Source organism: Felis catus, chromosome A3, assembly GCF_018350175.1.
Source record: "Felis catus isolate Fca126 chromosome A3, F.catus_Fca126_mat1.0, whole genome shotgun sequence".
NCBI classification, from domain to species: Eukaryota; Metazoa; Chordata; class Mammalia; order Carnivora; family Felidae; genus Felis; species Felis catus.
The window spans coordinates 93,865,353-93,885,802 of NC_058370.1; the positions used below are offsets into that span (position 1 = coordinate 93,865,353).

General features: G+C 33.2%; 1 long non-coding RNA gene across 2 annotated transcripts in view; it reads right to left on the reverse strand.

Moving 5' to 3' along the window:
- LOC123384509 overlaps nucleotides 1-20,450 on the reverse strand; it is a 472,056-nt gene that overhangs the window by 224,430 nt on the left and 227,176 nt on the right. For both annotated transcript variants that reach the window (XR_006595688.1, XR_006595689.1), the window contains one exon: nucleotides 6,466-6,582. This is a non-coding gene — a long non-coding RNA (uncharacterized LOC123384509). The remainder of the gene's footprint in view (nucleotides 1-6,465; nucleotides 6,583-20,450) is intronic.

The following is a 20,450-nucleotide window of genomic DNA, read 5'->3' on the forward strand; positions in this document are numbered from 1 at the left end:
TCTGGGATAATAAATTAATAAATGTTTTATTTATACCCTGGAACACATTACATGTAATCATGTATACATGTCAACTAAAGCTACATGTTATTAATGTGGATGTCTATAAAGACATAATATTTAATTAATTAATTAAATTAATTAATGTACCTCAAGCTGTAGTGTGATGACATTATTTCAGATTTTGTAAACATTGTATTTCCCCAAAATTAAAACAAAACTATATGTACATATGAATATTTTATACAAATATCATGAGTGAAAGGAAAAAAATAGAGGCAGGTCGAAAAGCTAAAAAAACAAAAAACAAACAAACAAAATAAGAGACAGAGGGAGGTGTATCTCAGTATATATATCACCTCTCTCCACTTTGAAATTATTTGAAAGAGTAGTATGTGACTCTGAATATCATACACATCCAGCATACCAACATCACTTGCTTTATTTTGTGATAAGAAACCCAAAATTACTTTCCGAGGCTCTAGTACACAAGGTGGAAAAAAAAAACTTTTAAATTTAAATAAGTCTTATTTTGGATTATGGGTATATTTATATTATTAAATACCTATGTTTCTTTCTTCTGCCACCTCACAGTTAAATAGATTCCTCCACTTACTCAGTTCCTGTAAAAAGTTTTATCTTTTATCTTTGGAATTCAGCAGAATTCCTGAAATTTAAAAGGTAGTTAACCTTTTAGAAATGCTACAAGAATTAACAAATATGTTCACTTGTAACTGTCTTTCCAAACTCTGTTTATGCCTTCTCATAAAAGTAATTGACAGGGAATATAATACTGGGGGAGGAAAAAAGTAAATAGTGGGTAAACTCTTTAACAAAAGATAAATTTGGTTGTAATATAATGCAAAATTCTATAATGGTAATGAAGTAAAAGACAAGTATATCTTGCTGTTTATATGATATAAGACACTGATGATTTTTTGCTCATCCTAACACACGTCATCAGACAAATCTAGGTTTATTCCATTTAAATACACATATATATAAATAATAGTATCTGTGACAAAAACAATGGGTTCATTTTTAAAAAGCTGGTTCTCTTTTCCTCTTTTAAAAATATTACAAATGAAAGAATATATTCTTTCATAATTGTGATTTTTCCTGTGGTTGGGAAGGAAGTGGACACTTTCTAAACACTGGGTTTTCATGCTTTATTGAAGGATAAGTAAAATTATATATCCATATATTCATGTATTCATATTTAAGTTGTAGTCTCCTGAATTGTAACAAGGTACTTCTCATAATAATTTTAAAATTTATAAATCCCCATATGCTAGGTTGAAGTCTCTCTACCCTTTCATACTTCAGAAATGCTATTTCAAATGGATTTCTACCTATCTTTGTTAAACAAATGTATTACTAGCAGATTTAATTATCTTTGTGTCCGTTAATGTTATATTAATATTCAAAAGAATAAGTCTGTTAATGAACTTAATATATTTTAAATTCTATATGTGTATAAGGTGTTGATTCCTGGATTACATAGAATTTTATTCTTACACTTAATATACTTTAGCATATTAAATCTGTGTTGGTATTTATGAAATTTATGTTGTTTACAAATATATAAAATAGAAACTTACAAATAACACACATTATTTCACTTAATAATGACCCTATTTTCCCTCTAGTTCAAGTTTATTTTAATGATAATGTATAATTAAATTTCTCTTTATTATGTAATTAATTTAAATGTTAGCATTCCCAGAATCAGCTAGTTTTTCATTTATTATGCTATTCCCAGCTATCACTGTCTTCATTAATCTTTATCTTATAATTTATTTCTAATGTATGTCTATATAATTTGGTACATTTAACAGAGTATTCAATGATTTTTTAATAATTAAATATATGAATGATAATATAATGCATATTATATTATAGATTTATGTGCACATTATATTTATGCATTTATATATCTACTAGATATTAAAATTATATTTGTATAGAATTGGTTTTGTATTCTACAATGAATAGTCATCATATATATGTATTACATACATATGACAAAAGCAAAGCATTTAATCTTATCTCCTATCGTAAGTAATAATGGAATAAGGAAAGCAGGATAAGTATTTAAAAGATAAATGTAAGAAACAACAACAGAGTAAACTTTTTAAAATATTTGAGTATTAACATAGAGATCTATAGGCATTAAAAGCATAAAGTATATCTTTGTGATGCAGAAATTTTCGAGAGATTTAACAGACAGTACTTCTTTGCAAGACTGCTCCTTTTGTAATTTTTGCCTATCTAATTTTTTGAAATAATAGAATATTTATTAAAAATAATACACTGTTACCTGATATTTTATGCAATAGAAATAGTAACAAGTACAGTAGAAAGGGCTGAATATGAACATCACTTGAGAAGTTTTTCCTGAACGTAGGGGAAATAAACAAATGGCAATATAATGGTTGTAGTATAATATGATGGCTTATGTAAAAAAAAAGTAATAATAGAAAAATAAGAGGACAAAATTTTACAGAGAATTTAAGATGAGAAAGAATTCTAAATGAAGTAATACAAAAATTGTAGTAGTTAAAAAATGCATCTTCAAGTTGAAATTATCAAAAATACTTAATCATTTCAATATTGTGACTTTTCAATATATTGCTTCTCCTCTGCCAAAGTTATCCACTTCATATCAACCCCTCTCCCCCAGGGGTATTGCATGGACTTGCTCATACTCCTATACTTCAAAATTGCCATTGCAAGTGCCCTGTTTTCTATATTTCACTTCTATCTTCCCATATCACTCTTTCTGTTACTTGAAACTAACAATTCTCTGAGCTTACCCAAACCTACAAATTATTGACCCCACTTTTCACCAAATATTACCTTTTTTTGTATCTTTGATTTTCACCTAAGTCAGTCTAAATGCAATGCTCTAGTATCTGAGTATTTAATTGTATACTAATTCAACCTCCTGTCCCTTGCTTCTCATAGCAAGAAAAAGCCAGCATTGTCTACCCTGTGCCTAGATCTATGCTGCTACATTTGACTAAAGAAGACAATTTTAAAGTCATGATAAACTTATCATACATAAGTTTATTTTCTACCCATGCAATTCTGGTATGGGTTTGTCACTTCTCCAGGGCAACTCATTTCCAAACTACAACTCAGCATGAAGACTCAGTCCACCGATATCACCATTTCAGCAGGTGGCTTCCGTTGTCCTTCAGATCAGTTACACATGAATTTTATACTTATAGCCAACTGACAAAAGACATCAAATGGGCTCACCTAAGTACAAAGCAACCTGGAAGAGTAATCTTCCTTTTACTCAGGAAGACAGGACAGTTGCCCTTGGGTACACCTAGAAATAATTTACATAGCACTATCATATACTCATGCTGTATGTCATTAGTCCAAACATTCTCTCTGTGACAAGTATTTTATACTTTCTTCTCTCTCCTCAGATGTTCAATAAATATTCTCAATTTTTACTCTAAACCTTTCTTTTTTCTTTCCAGATAAAATAAAATCAACTTGGAAATTCCATAAATCCCCACAATCATGTATTCATCTGTTTGTGCTTATATACATTACATTCATCTTGCTACCATGATTGAAACCTTTATGATTATACATTAGGATCAACTAAATTATTTAAGCACTACAATCCTTCTTCTCAAGGAATTAACTCAAGGAATTCATAAATTTCCCTTCTATCTCCATAACACCACTTTTTACTACTTTACGAATTATATCTAACAGCATACAGACATTTTGTTATATCTCCTATCAAGGAAATACCGTTTTGAGCTTACATTATACTCTAGCTATCAACCCATATCTCTTCACATTTTATCATAATGTTTTGTTTTGATTTCTAACCTCTCCTCTCCAATTTCTCCAATCCCAAAGTTTTATGGAAGAATAAAGGACCAGGAAGAGTCAAGATTACTTTCTGAGAAGAAACATGAGGAAAACTAGGCTTTCCTTTTCACTTCCTAAAAGTCACTTAAGTTATAGTAATAAAAAATTGGTGTGCAAGTGCCAGAGTGGAAAGCAAGTCGGTCAACTCTATACAATAGAGAACCAATAAACTGATCCAGATGGTTAAGAAAACCTAAAATATGACAGAGAAGAGCACTACAATTAGTAGGAATAAACTCAAGTATTCAGTAAGTGGTTCTGAAGCAATAGGCTGTCCATATGAAAATGAAAATTACATTGTCAACTAATACCACACAAAAAAGTCCAGATAGACTATTGGACTATTTGTAAAATTAAAACTTTGAAACTTTAGACCTATATATAGCAGCATGCTTTCATATTCTCTGAGAATGGAAGGATCTCTCAATGGCACACAAGTACTAAACCAGTAAGACAAAAAGCTTGATAAAAAGAGATGGAATATTCAGAATGTGCTCAAATGTCTTTGATTTAATAAATGAAAAAAATATACAAAAGCCTGAAGAGAGAATTATACAAAGGATATAAACAGATAATAAACAGAGGAAACCAAAATAGCCAATGTGAATGTGAAAGCTATCACTGATTAGCAATAATAACAGCAAAAAAGAAACATAAATTAAAACAAATCCATTCCAGATTGGCAAAATCGCCAAGTTTTGACATTATCACTTTATGCCAAGGATTAAAAAAGTGAAGTTCTCTTACAGTGCAAAAGCATACAAAGACCAAAGTACTTTTGAGAACAATTTGCTGTTCTTTTAAATTTCAAGATGGACATAACCCATATCTCATCAATTCTAACTTTTAGATATGTCTTAAATTTTTCCACATACACAAAAAATACATGCACAAGAATAATCAAGGCATAATTGATTATAATATTAAAAACTGGGGAACATCACAATGCCCATCAGTTGAAGAAAGCATAAATAAAATATAATATATTCATTCAAAGGAATCAGTACAGTAGTTGAAACTTATGAACTCTATCGCTCTATATACCAAAACAAACAATTCTAAAACTTGTTTCTTGAATAAAAAAAAGTCAAAAGCCATTATGAAGAGTATAATAAAATGATATAAATTTTAAAATCATGAATAATACTATTTTAATGATAAATATATTCATATTAATATTCAGATGTTGAAAAGGCACAGAAAAGTCAAGAAATCAGTTCCCTTTAGAGACAGAGGAATGAATGAAAATAATTTCAAAGCATGTAACTACAGGGGCTACAAGTCTGTCCTTAACTAATACAAAGTTTAAAGCAAATATGGCATACTTCTAAAACTCGATGTTGAGTGGTCATTATGCTGTTTAAATTATTTATGATTTTAAATATATAATGTTTAAAAACCTGCTAGTCAGTACTTATTCAGAAGTTTAAACTACACATAGCACACTATTAAGGAAACAGAAGTTGATAGTGGAGGGAGAGGGTAAAAAAAAAAAGAAAAGAAAATTGTAAGCGTTCAGTGAAAATGAGAATTGTTTTTAACTTCCCCTATTCCTTCCCTGAATCAGAAAAACCGCCTCTACCAGTCAGATAAATAGGTAAATTGCTCATTCTATGTGTTCTACTCCTACATGCCTCCTTTTTTCTGCTCACCATGGTGTTTTCCATTCATGAAGAGGATAATACTTTAAGAAAATAAGTTGATATAAAACAAGCGGTGTGGAGAGTAACTGCCAATGATATGTGCAGTATTTCACAGCTTCAGTCATTTGCATACTCTCCTGGCTACTTGGGTATATCTGCATACCATTTTTATTATTATTATTAATTAATTATTTATTTAAATCAATTTAATTCTTAAATTTAAGTAACTTGTGTAAGAATTTCATTTTATTCCATGTTCTTAAAGGGAACCTGAATCACTTGCCAAAATAGATGCATCGTAACAAGTTAATGCAATAAAGTATCAAATCACGTAATTAAAAGAAAAGCAAATTTTATGATAAAAATAAAATATTAACGACAAAAAGAAAAGCAACCCAATTTACCAAAAAAAGTGTACTTGAAAATCATTTTATTTTTAAATTTTTTTAACATTTATTTATTTTTGAGACAGAGAGAGACAGAGTGTGAATAGGGGAGGGGCAGAGAGAGAGGGAGACACGGAATCTGAAACAGGCTCCAGGCTCTGAGCTGTCAGCACAGAGGCCAATGCAGGGCTCGAACTCACGGATCACGAGATCATGGAGATCATGACCTCAGCCAAAGTCCGGCGCTTAACCGACTGAACCACCCAGGCGCCCCTTGAAAATCATTTTAAAGGAAAGGATGAGGCTGTGACTGGTCAATAAAATTGATATTATGCTTGATGTCAGTTAATTAAAAATGAGATTCTAACACAAATTTTCAAATCTGTTCTATGTAGTTATGATGCTACTTCTCCTTGAGATTTCCAACTCATAGATGAACAATCACAAATGGCCAAAAGCTGCTTAACTGTGGTCTCTAGGATATGTTATTGCACATAATTTCTTAATAAAATAATAGAAATTTTGTTTAAACTCACCTCAAAAAGTCTTCTGTACAACTCCCAGATCTGTTTTTCTTCTGATAAGTTCAAGTTACCTGCTCCTGCTTATGTGGTACGGGCAAAGTTTCATACCCACACACCAACACTAAATCACTGGGGAAAAATAAAGGTAAACCATTAAAAACTGTCTTCATAACATCCAAATATTGTTAGCGAGGTCTTTAAATGGCATTATACAACCAATGGCATAAATTTAGGCATGTGTCTCCATTTTTTTTTTTGCCATCAAGTAAATTTTCCAATATAACTGCTTCTAAAGATAAGCGGATAATGAAATCTGCTAACATGCAAAGCTAAACAAAGTATGTCTGTACTGGGTCTGACAAGAAGACTTACTTGGAAGACCTTATATTCTTTCTCATTTGGGCAGAGTACTTGCATGCATGAAAAGCCAGACCAGCATCACAGGGGGACAAGAGCTATTTGTAATCTCTAAGAGCAAGAGAGATTGAGGGGCGCCTGGGTGGCTCAGTCGGTTAAGTGTCCGACTTCAGCCCAGGTCATGATCTCATGGTCCGTGAGTTCGAGCCCCGCATCAGGCTCTGTGCTGTCAGTTCAGAGCCTGGAGCTTGCTTCGGATTCTGTGTTTCCCTCTCTCTCTGACCCTCCCCGACTCACACTCTGTCTCTGTCTCTCAAAAAATGAATAAACATTAAAAATAATTAAGAACAAGAGAGACAGAGAGAGACAAAGACAGAGAGAATAAAAATCTGATGGGCTGACCTTAATATGAATAAAATATATCTTCATATAATGTATCTGGTGGGGTGGGCTTCCCTGTGTGTATAGCTGGGTCTGTGCTGCACTCAAAGCAGCAAAACTGAAGTAACGTCCAACTTGGATTTGAGAAATGAAATGTTCATAATGGACCAGTTACGGCTTTAGCATCCTCTGTGCTTTTCCAAAACTGAGTTTCTAGGCTGTATTATGTTTATCTTAACATCAGTAAGTTGTTAATTAGTTCAAAACTTATCTTTTCAGTTATAGGTGTGTGAAAAAAATGAACAGACTTTTGTGTTTGAAAACAGGAATTTCTTAGCTGAAAACAGCTATTATCTGATAAACACCAAATAATTAGCTGAGTGCATCGTATTTGTAAGTACCAATAATAGTCTTCGGTGAAGAATATTAGCTTTTCATTCTAGGTGTAATCACTGACAAATCAAGATTCTAGTCATATCCATAATTCTATAATGAAACGTGTTGTTTAACAGAGGAAACTAATAGAACATCATTCATGCCTTGCTGCTGATTATGCTTTTACCATTAAATGAAACAAAATAAAACAAAACAAAACATGTTTTTTTAAAGTGTCTTCACAATTACTGCTGTGGCTCCAATATTTTTAACTAAATACAACACTATAAATGACACCTATGCTGTTTTTCATCATTATTCCCAGTCACATTACATATCTTTTTCTTATGATACTTGAATATATTATTCTTTAAAGAAACAGATTTTGTGTGGTGACCTTTCTTTCTTTCTTTTTCTTTCTTTCTTTCTTTCTTTCTTTCTTTCTTTCTTTCTTAGGTTTCAAGGTACCATTGCAAATGGAAATATTTATATGAGAATTTATGAGTGGATCTTCACAGATGAGAAAATTAAAGGGACCTATTCTTTTAGCCAACACCTAAAATCAAATTAATTATTTTTGTATGACTTGTTTTTGCAGATTGTAGTTAAGCAATACCAAAATATTGCTTAACCGATTCATTAAATTGTTGTTAAAATCTATACAAAGACTACACGAATATTTTGTTATAATCATGAGTATTTTAAATTGGCAGTTTTATGCTTTAAAAATTCCAATTCTAAGCTTAATAATGTTTCAGAAACCATCACTACCATCCCAAAAGCAACAAAACAAAGTGCAATCACAATTACTTTTAGTTATTATTTATGTTTATACAAACTTGATTGATTAAATATTCACTTCTAAAGATGGTTTTAGACTTATCATGTAAAATAATGCAGAAAGCTTTTTGAAATCCAGTTTTTAAAAATCCACACATGTCACTTATATCCTCTATATAATCCATACACCCAACGATTTAAAAAAATTTCAGAAATGGATGGTTTGGAACCTTCACTGGTAGGATTAAATGCCATCTGTAAATTGCATGGTCTGCATAAAGAATGTAATTGCAATGATTTCTATGTAAGCCTCACTTTCGGCAAAGAAATCAGTAAACTCTTTATTTTTATAGGTAACATATAAGTTTATATTACACATTAAAATATATGAAAATTATTAAAATAAAGCATATTTATCTTTTGCCATCCAAATAATCATATTTCTCACAAATGAGTTCATGTATCACATTTTGAAAAATGCTAAATAAGTGTATTTCTCATGGCATATGACCCTGAAATAAGAACTGGGTCAATGATAATGACATTACTTTTACTTTTTTATGTTTTGAATCAATTGAGAAATATAATGTTTATTCTTATTCGATTTTTATTTCTATCAGTCTGGCGACAAAACCACCTATCTATAGACACACACACACACACACACACACACACACACACACACACACACAATCAGAAGGTAGAGATTTCTCATGTTTTTATGTTTCCAATAAAGGTATTTCCAGTACAGCTGTGGTTATAATACTTGGCTGCACATTGAAATAACCTTGGGGAGCTTAAAAATCTATCTTCTCCAAATATTTTGATTTAACTAGTTGAGTGGTGAAGAAGCTCCCCACATGATTCTATTATGCCTCCAGGTTGAGGACCTCTGGACTAGAGCGACCTGTCAAGTTTCTCAAGCTACTCTTTTAACCATCCTCCCATAAAAGAGACCACCCAGAGAATACTGTTTTCTTATGCCCTCTTTCTGGATGACACTGCCCTTGCCTAAGGATATCAAATGATACACAAATGATAACATTCATATACTAATGCAACACCAGAATTATGTTCAAGAGGAATCACTGAATCACTGATAGCTAAAGAAATGATACACATGGGGTTATCTCCACTATCCTAAATAAAACCATTTTGAACAGAGATGTAGACCTTGGGCCAGACACCCAAACAACATGGGAGTGGGTCACTTTCTAGGCTGAGATGGGGAGAAAGAGTGAGAAGAAAAGAGAAAGAGAGAGCAAGAGAAAGAGACTGAGAGAGAGGAGTAATAAATAAGAGATGGAGAAGGCAAAGAAAAAGCTTCTGTACCAGGAAGTATATTTACAGGGCAATAAATATATAGTCTGTAATACAGGAACCTGTGGATCTTTCCTGGGGACTTTGGCACTGAAGTAGTAATTCAGGCTTTAAGAGAGCCATGAAATCCTAAATAACTTCAATTTTGTGCCTGTATTTTATGAGATCATCAAAACACTTCAAGTAAATTACAACTTCAAAATCAATTTCTCTCTTCAGCAGATCATCTATTATCCTATATGATTGAAGCTTGCATCTCTTAACTGGTGTATTATCCAAAGCAAAGTCAAACCCAAAGTTGTTATTTAATGCCAGCACTTCAGCACCTTGAAGAAAGAGAAAATAAAAATGCTAATCTATATACATCACTTTGTGCTGTAGTGCTCAGTTTTTATATTTATGTGGAGGAAGTAATTGGAAATGAAAGAAAATAGTGTTTGAAGTAGGGGAAATGGCCTAGGTCCTGAATTAGGGGACTTGTTCTACCACATACTTGCTACATTATGTGGACAAGTCAATTAACCTGTATGAATCCCTTTCTTCTCAGCTACAAAATGGGAATAAGAAAGAGTATCTATGGATGTATTCAACTATGAGTAAATACAGACAGTATTATGTTACTCTGTTAGTTCATTCTACCAATAGGGAATAGACTAACTTTAATACTTAGGCAATACAGCAAATAAGATAGCAGCAGAACTTGTTAGCATATGATATACATACAAAAGTAGTTGGTAAAATACAAGGTAGAATGCTATAAATTGTGAATATGTATGTCAGTTGTAGAAAGATTTAGAAGAGTCAAGAAAAATGGATGATCACAATGAAGTAAGAATTTTCTGTGGTTGGAATTTAATAGTCACGAACCATCTAGAAAAGAGAATATAAAGTCCAGAACTGACCATGGCATAACACCTGGGAGTGTTAACAAATGCTGTGCACTTCAATTTATGTTTTCCTAAATTCTAGAAATTTCTGTGCAAAAAGTTAATATTGAAAGTTTTAGGATAAATAATCTTAACGGGTTATAGATGGAATAGAATAAAAAATGATATCAAGGATGGCCTCTTAGGGATTGGTGGCATTTTTTTTAGGCCCAGTGGGATAAAGAAAAGGAGTACAGTTCCAGCCAGAAGAATGACAGTAAATAATAATTGTAAGAGATATTGTAATAAGTCAACATTTTTGTTGCCACTTTGAGATGAGAGATATAGGACTGGAACTCTTGTTTGGAAATAGGATACAGAAACTTGAATAAGATGTCAAGATTATAATGTTGATTTTGTTTTTAGGTTCAATGTTTGTAGCAAAGAATGCAAGTTAGAGGGTCACCTGGGTGGCTCAGTCAATTAAGAGTCCAACTTTGGCCTCATGTCCAACTTTATGATTTCACAATTCATAAGAGCATCAGGCTCTGTGCTGACAGCTCAGAGCAGGGAACCTGTTTTGGATTCTGTGTCTCCCCCTCTCTCTGCCCCTCCCTCCCTCCCTCTCTCTCTTGCTCAAAAAAAATTTTTTTTAAGTGACAAAAATTAAAAAAAGAAATGAGAAACAAATATCAATATATATTAATATGAATATGTTATAAATATAAATAGTATAAATATATTTGCTGACTCCACTTTTCTCTATTGTATCATATGATTTTCTCCATTGATATTGTTTAGCAAACCATCCCCCAACTATTTTGTTAAAATTACCAAAGTGTTTCTTGCAAATTATTTAAACTGGTATTTGTTTTGACAATGCTACATTTAACTAGAACTTCTTTCCTGCGGAAATTTTTCCTACTTTTTGAAAGCTCTATCTCTTCCTCTTCACATGATAGTTAAAAATAGGAATTCTTCATGTTTCTGTTATCATTATTAATTAAAAAATATTGATAAGGGTTACACATGATATGGCGGTCAGAAGCAACATAAATTAAACTAAAATGTGGAACTGGGTGAACACAGGACAATGTTTGATCAAATTTTTGAATGCTAAAAGAATGTGATCATAAAACTGGAATGAGTTAGATGTTTGTTCCAAAGGAGCATAGATTACAACTGGGGAGGGCCAAGATACCATTCATCTTAATGCTATCACAAATATCAGAGTGAAATGGAAAAAATAAAGTGAATAATAAATTCAAAAGTCTTGGACAAGCTAGCTCTCCCTTGATGGATGACCTAGGAAAAAATTTAAAACAGGATTTTAATAGTAGATAAAAAATCATGAGAGGAAAAGGGATAATCCTGAATCCACCTATTGAAGGATTCCTTGGTAAAGTACCAGCTTACAACTCTGTCACTCAGTGTAGATAATAGATCACATAGCCACTCACAGTAGCTGCCTCTTCACATTTTGCATAGTTTCTTATAAGCAAACCCAAATAGAATGAGCAGATGTGTGACGACTTACTGATATATGACATATGTATGCTAAGATTTGGAGCAACTACTTGTAGAAGCCTATGACCTGGGTTGTTTTCCCTACCTCACCCAGCTGGATTAGCACTGCTTAGAAGAGCTAAAGGATAAGAGTGGAGTCTCTTCTCCAATCTGTTATTTTCTTTCTCGAACCTCTCTTCTTTAAGATTTCATTTCTCCAATGTCTTAACACTGACAATGTAAATAGCTCCAAAATAGGTTTATAGTCCTGAGCTCTCTTTTTAAATCCATCTTGGATTTTGACTGCCTTCATCTCCTTAAGCTGTACATCCCACTGGCTAGTCAAGCTTATTACATACTGATCAAAAAGTTTGATATCTTCCACTGAACCAATTTCCCCCAATCCTTGCTTCCTGTTTTTATTGATAGTTCCCATGAAAATTCCAGTTGATAACAGTCTTAGTCAACCTAAAATTATTAATTTTTATATTCTACCCAGAGTCAGTGTGTGCAGCTTCTTCAGTAATCCTCCTGGAATACTTTCCATTACTATAGCTACTATTCTTGCAAAGGATATTATCCCCTTTGCAATGATAGTTTAATAGCCTTCAAACTGGTCTTCCTGCCTCTCTTCCTTTTCCACTGAAGTCCATGACTAATCTTCTTAAAGAACAGCCCAATTATATCACTTCCATGCCCAATTAACTTCTGTGACTCATTTTTGTATGCCAAATTAATTATAAATTTATTAACCTGGCACTTAAGCCCCTCCATAAATCCCCAATCTACTCTTCCAGCACTACTACCCTGTCACTATTCCCCAAATGAACCGTACACTCAAATCAAAATTAACTTTTACTCTTTCTCAAAAATGCTCATGCTGTCAGGTTTTTGCTGCTATTAGTTTTACTACTATTGTGCTTTCCCCACTAGTAAACATAATAATTATAATTAATACTATAACAATATTTATAAGAACCAAACCTTGATTGAACATGTACATACCAGTGACTAGGGATTGTGCTATGTGCTTTATAAATGTTTTCTATTTCAAGCTTCACAGCATCACTGGGTTAACATGATATTTCTGTCATGCACATCATATGATTGAGGCTTAGAAAGATTATTATATTACCTGCTCAAGTTCATTACACCAGTGGTGGAATTAGCAATCCAATTTAGGAATGCTGAGCCCAGGACAGAATCACTTTGTTCTCAGTACAAATATATAGAGAGACTGGAATTCAACTTGCCCTTTATTGTTACCTCTTTAGTGTTGACCTCCTGGTTTGATTGCTGTTTTTTTCATACTGTGAATAGTCCCTTTTTTGAGTCACCAAACCCCACACTCCAACAAAGCATTTTTATTGTTCTTCTCATACAAAAAAAAACACTTTACTACACATTGTTTTATAAAAATGTGCTTATTTTTTCAACATCCAAGATAACTAGTAGCAGCTTGAACAAAAGGACTGTTTCTCACTCTATCTTCTAAGGCATAGAACCAGGACCATATAAAAAATGGGTCCTCAATAAATAATGGTTCAAATGAATTATTTCAAAGGATTCTCCAGGGGCAGGACTATACTAAATATAAACTGTTTGGTAAATAATTTTATAACCCAGATCTACTGCTGATTTATAATTTTAATATTTTTGTGGTTTATCAGGACAGGTCCATGGATGGCCAAAGGGCATGGATCCATATATCCCTGAGCACTTGGGGGAGACTCATGCAGAATACAAATTTGTACCAATTCTTTTCCCTTTGAAGACTAATATTTCTGAAAGAAAATATGAACTCCCCATGACAGAACCATAGGAAAACACTCAACAAAACTAGAAGCAATAATTATGAATCTAAAGGGTGATTCAAAGCAGCAGGAAGTTAGATTGAACTGTAGTGATTTAGTGCTGAGTACTCTTGCTCAAATACGCTGACATAGAAATTGTTAAGGAATAAGGTTTTAAAACTTTTTCACAGAATGTTATAAAATCCAATAACTACTTCAAAATAATTTGTTGGGAACACCAAAATAGAGATAACACGGATGTGTTGATGAACTGGATTTATAATTTGAGGGTTGATTTGGTGGCTGGTAGTAGAGTGTAAGAAAGGAAATCCATTCCTAGTAAGCATCCTTGAATATTCTAGGATACTTGCAGCTTAGATTATAGGACTGAGACCTAGAAGCAGCTAAAAATCTGGATTCTGGAATAATAAATTTAACACAAGAATATTCCTAGTATATCATGAAATATCCTACAGAATTCTCTGGACAAAGTCACATAGGTTATTTTTCCATAGAAGTCCTTCAAAATGTAGGTATTTCTTTATGGTCATGAGTATCCCTTATAATGGAATGACTTCCTGAAAAGAAACACACGTAATCCCTCTTTATTTTTCTTCTTTACCATAAAATTAAATTAATAAATTAATTACTTGATAGAAAATCTACATTTTATTACAAAATAGGCTTTATGTTAGATGATTTTGCCCAAATATAGGCTAATGCAAGTGTTCTGGGCATGTTTAAGGTAAGCCAGGTTAAGCTGTGATATTTGGTAGATCAGATGCATTTTAAATTTATGATATTTTCAATTTATGATGAGTTTTATGGGACATAATCCCTTCAAAAGTTGAGTAAGATCTGTATCGGATATATCAGGTCTTGTTTGTCCCTAAACTTGTGACTGGACACTTGATATGTTTTCAGGTTTGGGATAGAGTGCTACATGTGCTTTAATTATGTGCTTTTATTTTTCTTGGCTATGGAATGGTTGGATCATATGGTATCTACCAGATGTCTAATTTTTAAAGAAAATGCTAAACTATTCTCCAAAGGGGTTAAACATGGAAAAGAGTCATACTATTTTTTTTTGTCTCAGTCATCTCTTTCTTTGGATAAACCCATCCTACATAGGTTCTGTTTCTCTATTATCTTAAGAACTGAATATGAGGTGCCTGGTTGGCTCTGTCAGTTAAGCATCTGACTCTTGATATCAGCTCAGGTATCAGCTTGATATCAGCTCTTGACATCTCATGGTTTGTGAGTTTGAGCCCGGCACACTGATAGTGTGGAGCCTTGCTTGGGATTCTCTCTCTCTCCCTCTCTCTCTACCCCTTCCATGCGCGCGCTCTCTCTCTCTCTCTCTCTCTCTCTCTCTCTCTCAAAATAAATAAACTTAAAAAAAAACTGAATATAAAATCTTTGGTGCACAATTTTTTCCTTGTAAATCATTTGATGTTTTTGATAGAAGGCCTTAAGAAATTTCTTTTCTCAATCTTAAAATCTAAGAGTTTCCTAGGATATGTCTCAAAGCCATTCCAGGCTCATTTTTCTCAGATATCCTCTAAACCCTCTCAATATATAAATTCAGATCTTCATTTTGTTAGCAGAACCTGTTCTTGGATTACAGTTTTAAATATTATTTCTGTCCTATTATTTTGATATCTGTGTCTGCTCATTCTAATATCTGTGTCAGTTCTGTTTGGTTTTCAATTAATTTATTTTTCTCTTCATTATGGGTCATATTTTCCTGTTTTATCAAATGCCTGATAAATTTTTAATTGGAAAACATATGTTGTGTGTCAGTCTCAGCCTACTGATAACCAATGCTGTTGCTGAACCAGCCCCTGTGGCTCTAATTATGACTGCAAAATGCCTTAAGCAACAAGCATCAGGATATATTAAAAAAAAAAAAAGAGGGGGGGGGGAATGAAAGGAAAGAAGAAAAGAAAAGAAAAGAAAAATAAGTTTACTGTATTTATTACAAGTCTTGAAAATTACACAGTATACCTGGGGCCACACAGTGAGGTTGTCAGCAAAGGAGAGAGAAAGTTTGTGGAGTCTGCAGTTCTGCATTTATTGGGATCAAGGGTGGAGGCTTAGGATTTCCCAGGCTCACTCTTAACTGGTGAATTAAAATATTAGAGTGGGAATTTAAAGTGCAGGAAGATAAAACAAATAAACAAACAAACAACAACAACAAAACACAAAACAAAACCACATGCTAGTTACCTTAAAACCAAACATAATTTCTAAAACAAATTTGCCCAGGAAAAGAGAAGTGCTGACTGGCTCTTTATCTAGTCCTGTGGCTGGCAATGTGTTTATTCAACACAGCCATCTTTGAAAGGAATGCCTCCTTGAAGTACATGCTTCTCAATCTAAATTTAATTAGGCACTTGAATTACAAAAAGAAAAGCCAACTTGTCAGGGCTCCTACTATACCAGACATTAGAAATTTTACTTCATTGGCTGCTGGATATTTTTGCAACTTATAAATAATCTTGAGCCTTGTTCTGGGAAACAGTAAAATCACTTGAAAATCGCTTGATGCTTTTAAATTTAAGACAATTTTAATTTTTTTGTTTTGTACTTGTCTTTGAACACTTCTTAGAAAACTGTTGTTTATGGAGGTTTTCTCCTTTCTGAGATTTCAATTTACCTGTAGTTAGCTTACAAATTGTTTATAATCTTCACACATAAGATAGTGGCTTCTCTATCATTCTAAATATTTTGTATTATGTAAGTTGAAAATTTACTCAAACTAATTTTATTCATGTACAAGTTTCTCTTCGGGTTTCTGCAGCTTCCAACAGTTAGAAAAAAAAAGATGATGAATGAATGTTTAAGACTAAATTCTGAGATATAGAAGACGAACTTTGTTTTCTAAGTTCCATAGTTTCAGCGATTGTCTTGATTCTCTGGGCAGCCCAGCTTGCTCCTCCAGAGGATGTGGTGGCAGTGCTAAAAGGCAGGATTCAACTAATCTTATGGTTAATGCAAGATGTCTAGAATACTCCAGCATAGTTTTGGCTCTCATGACAAATCTTGGATTCACTTTAAAGTACTCAGACCATGGGGGACCTGGGTGGCTCATTCAGTTAAGCATCTGACTTCGGCTCAGGTCATGATCTTGCAGTTCCTGAGTTCAAGCCCGGCATTGGGCTCTGTGCTGATAGCTCAGAGGCTGCAGCCTGCTTCAGATTCTGTGTCTCCATTTCTCTCTGACCCTCCCCTACTCACACTCTGTCTCTGTCTGTCTGTCTGTCTGTCTCTCTCTCTCTCAGAAATAAACATTAAAAAAAAATTTTTTTAAGGCAGGATTCAGCTAATCTTATGGTTAACACAAGACATGTAGAATATTCCAGCATAGTTTTTGGCCCTCATACCAAATGAGGTTCACTTTAAAGTATACAGACTATGGGGCACTTGGGTGGCTCAGTCGGTAAAGCATCCGAGTCTCGATTTTGGCTCAGGTCATGATCCTGTGACTCCAGAGTGAACCCTGTGTCATCAGACTCTGCACTGACAGTGCAGAACCAGCTTGACATTCTCTCTCTCCTTCTCTCTCTGCCCCTCCCCTGTTGGCTCTCTCTGTCTCTCTCAAAATATATAAATAAACTTAATTTCTTTTTAAATAATAAAATATACAGCCTATTAGCTTCACTAGATTCTTATATACAGTTTATTCAGTAGTAGCACGTATCTATATTTCCAACTACTTTATATATCTAGTTTGCCACTATTTTCACCAGTTTAAAAAAAAGCATTCACTTAGCTAATTTTAAAAATCTAGAATGATAAATGTAAGTAAAAGAAGCTGAAGCATTTATGAGAGCTAATTCTGAATTAAACATTTTTGATCAAATCATAACTAACCATCTCATGAATATATCTCAATTAAGGCAAATAAAACACCACCTTATAGATTACCATACCCACACACGCATACATTTTATAGTCTGTATATTGAAGTATATTGTTACCGATCATATTTCATATGTACTTTCCTATTTTTCATCAATATCCTTACTAGATTTTTTTAGACAAATTTTGTAATTTTTAAAAAATCAATCATACAATTTTTTTCAAAGAACCAGGCTTTTTTAAATGGTTCTTTTTGAGACAGAGAGAGTGGCTAATGGGCAGAGAGAGAGACACACACACGGAATCTGAAGCAGACTCCAGGCTCCAAGCTGGCATAAGAGCCCGACATGGGGTTCAAACCCACAAACCATATGATCATAACCTTAGCTGAAGTTGTACACTCAACTGACTGGGCCAACCAGGTGTCTCCATAGAACCAGTTTTGAGATTCATATTTTATTCTTCTTTCTGTTGTACTTTTGTTTTCAGATTCCTAATTTGTGTTTTATTTTATGAATTCATTTGTCCTGTGTCTCTTTCTTAATCTTTTTACATTAAATGCTTAATTTCTGTACTTTTATTCTTTTTCCTGAAAATAATATATATATATATATATATACATATATATATATATATATGTATATTTTAGTCTTTGAACTATCCCCCAAGCACTACTTTGTCCATCTCACAGAATTTTAAATATATACAAATACTATTCTGTTTTTCAAAAACATTTTTGGCTCAGAAATTACAAAGCTGAGACTTCAAGAATTTTGCTTTTTATCATTTAAATTTGTAGAATTGGTTCTTTTCTCTCTCTCGAATCTGTCTATAAGGTGAAAAATTAATTTTAGTATTTGACCTTATTTTTCTTAATTTTTCTCATTAACTGACATGAATGACATCTAGACTTATTTTTAGTCTCCTAAAAGCCCCCATGGGTGACCTCTCCTTGATAACAATAACAGTCTGCTTGCATTGTTAGAAGGTCCCTTTAGAGTTTAAGGTTTAGGCCTGGTTGATGTAAATTTATGTCACTAGTTGAGCAATGAATTAGATTAATTGGGAACGATGCCAGAGCCACTGGCAGTCTACAAGGAATTGTTCTCTGTATTTTTTCTTTTTTGTATTTGATGACACTGCTCTTTTCTGTACATGGCTTTTCCCTTAGGCGGCTCAGTCTGGCAGCTGCTGGCTGAACCAGCTCCTGTCTCCCTCCTGTTATTTCTTCCATCAGATGCAGCTCTCACATCGTCAGTCTTCCCACCTTCTATCTCCACTGTTCAGTTCCTGTGACCTGCAAGTTCCTCTGACAATGCAGCTGATGACATTGTAAGGAAAGTGTGTGTGATCTGCTGCTCCTATAAACCATGGTTGATGCTTATCTCCACTCTTGGGTCTACAAAGCTGGAGATGTCGGAGGGTTTCTGAAACTAGTCTCTCCTTATTAGCCAAGAATGCTAGTGTTTCTTAGGAAAGAAAGCTACGTGCAAGCCCTTAGCACAGTCTGTGATCTGACCCATGTTTACCACAACAGCTTTTTTCCGTGAATTTTCTTGGAACTAGATGGTCACATCCCCCAGTTTTCATATTGAACCAGGCATATCAATATTATGTCCTACAAATGGGGATCCTTCATCTCAGGGCATGGAATACAGGTTGACAGAAGTTACATTTTTTTTTAAATTTTTTTTTCAACGTTTATTTATTTTTGGGACAGAGAGAGACAGAGCATGAATGGGGGAGGGGCAGAGAGAGAGGGAGACACAGAATCGGAAACAGGCTCCAGGCTCTGAGCCATCAGCCCAGAGCCTGACGCGGGGCTCGAACTCACGGACAGTGAGATCGTGACCTGGCTGAAGTCGGCCGCTCAACCGACTGCGCCACCCAGGCACCCCAGAAGTTACATTTTTAAATCAAACTGCAATTAATTTTGAATTTTGTTAGTATTGGCAAATTGATCTCAAAGTATTTCATAAATGGAGACTTCCTGTATTTGTTTTCTATTTCTGCAATAAAAATAACATGAACTGGCTTCCAAGGTTTGGGCATGCTTAAAAAGAGCATTCTTATCCTGAGATTATTTTAGTTATTAATTCAATGCTTTATTGTTCCATAGTTTTAGACTAAAATTCTTCATGTATCTCAACATCATTTTTTAGGAAAAAGATATAATTAGGCAATGAAAATGTTTGTGGTCTCATTATTATTGGAATCTATTATTTTTGTAATAATTTTAATTTTATATTTATAGTTATATATTGAATATTCATACACATTTGGATTTATCTGAACTGGTTATGCTTTTCTGGTTTTTAATCTCTGTCTATTCCATAACTTCATCAAAGTGATTTAATTATAGTGTTTTATAAAGTGTTTTTATACTTACTAAAGGGTTTCTACTCAATATACTTTTATTTTTTGTTATTCTTAATATTTCTTCCAGATTAATTTTACTGCCATTTATCACATTCAGAAAATTCCCTTGGTGTTTGAATGAAGTCACTTTTACTAGATTGACTCATTTAGGAAGTAATATGATTTTAAAATGAATTGGTTAAGAATGGTTATTTTTGATCACTATTGTTTAATAGTGTTTTGGATTTACTACCTTAAAAGAGAAAATGATGAGAGGTATATATTTTTTCCTTCTTTTACTAAATATTATTGCTCTTTATAGATGAAAAAAATCTATAGCTGGAAAATTCCAGATGATAAAATAAGAAACTATTCAGAATAATAAATTACCATAGCA